Source organism: Salmo salar, chromosome ssa02 (genome assembly GCF_905237065.1).
Source record: "Salmo salar chromosome ssa02, Ssal_v3.1, whole genome shotgun sequence".
Taxonomy (NCBI): Eukaryota; Metazoa; Chordata; class Actinopteri; order Salmoniformes; family Salmonidae; genus Salmo; species Salmo salar.
In genome coordinates, this window is record NC_059443.1 from 37,094,122 (window position 1) to 37,095,866 (window position 1,745).

Below are 1,745 nucleotides of genomic sequence, written 5' to 3' on the forward strand. Positions count from 1 at the left end.
CTCTGAGCTCCTTTTACCCATCAGTCCAACAAAAGACTCAAATTTCTGCCCTGGAAAAGAGGTGAGAGTAGGGCTATTTCAGACAGAAGAAAGTATATCTCCCACAGTGATCCCATTTTGACATTACACAGCAGAGTCTCTTGTAGGAATTGTATATGGCATGAGAACAGTTCCACCTTAGTGGTTTTCATACCTATTATATGTAATTCTATCATTTAATATGATCTATGTGCCTTGTATCCCATTGATATCTTGATACAAGTAGCCTCTTTAATGCGATTGAAAATAGTCATTGCCAACAATGTCTAATGCATGCAACACTTACTTCTTCTTGTTACCTGGGATTTTGCTGCAAAGAGTGGAAGGGACAAAGCAAAAATACAGATGAGCTTTTATAGAATATATGTCCTTTAATATATTGAATTATAACTAGTAAGTAGTTAGCATACCAGAGCCTCTTTTCCCCATAAGACCAAAGAATTTGCGTGACTCAGGTTTTCGAGTCATTCTTTTCAGGATTTCTTTATATTGCTCAGATTGTGGCCATTTGCTCTGAATAAATAAAATACACAATTTAGCTTATTCATTTGAATGTAGCCTAGGCTAATCATGAGATGCTTATTATGAAGCCTATCACTGCCCGTGGCTACTTCCTAAATAGTCCACATTTCCAAATGTCCGGGACAGTGCTGAAACATTTTTTTATCTTTATATCGACAATGTAGGCTATATTATATATATAGCTATAGGCTATATTTCAAACATATTTTTGCCAATTTGAGAGAAGTGTCCTACCGTTTCATTGTCTTCTCTCCAACTGTCATCAAAATAGATTTTTTGGCTGAGGACAGTTGCCAAAACGAGGGAAAATACCATAATGAGTAGAATTATCTTCATTTTTTTAGCAGGTGTGCTGTGCGTAAAGTTGTTCCTCTTCATGCGTTTATTTTTATTTGATGAGAGTAACTTCACTGATAAAAACAGACTAATGGCCTGAATAAATACCGAATTCCTATAATATCAATAGTTTTAAAGATGCAGCCTGCTGGAATACCCCATGGAGCAAATTTTAACAGAGAGAAGTGCGTCTATCCATTGGCGTGACATTACAATCGTCGCACCTGTGCGCGCCGGCGTTTTTATGCAGAGACAGAGCTGAAGTGGATGTCAATGTCAAGCAGTTTTTTGTAACATAATTAGGTCATATTATGAGTCAGTAGGTTTGTCTGTGTTTTATTTCTGAAGGGGTAAACCACTGTTGCTTCTGTTCAACAGAGGCCTATAATCCAAATGTCTGGAACAAGGCTAGCCTACTTTTGCCAATGTGCTGGGCTCACAATCAATCAATTCCATCCAGAAGTACAACATATACAAGTGACGTCAAAACGTCATATTTAATACATGGCAGCCTATTTATAGCGCTTTTTAAGGACCCAAGGCCGCTTTATATAGTATAACAGGAAACACAAGAAAAGTTAAACAACAAGTAGGGAGTAGGGCTCAATAAAAAGAAAGAGTGTGATGTGTCAGAGTGAGCGAGAAAGCAGGTGTGTGTGTGTGAGTGAGAGAGAGAGAGAGAGAGCGTGTACAGTGAAATCATTGAAACAAGCATAAGCACTCATACAGTAATAATCCTTGCGTCTGTAAGACTTTTTAGCATTTATGGGCCACCGTACAAGTGCACGCGCCCACTTCATACATCCCTTGGAATAAACAAGGAAGTAGTCGTTCCTTTACCATCAGTC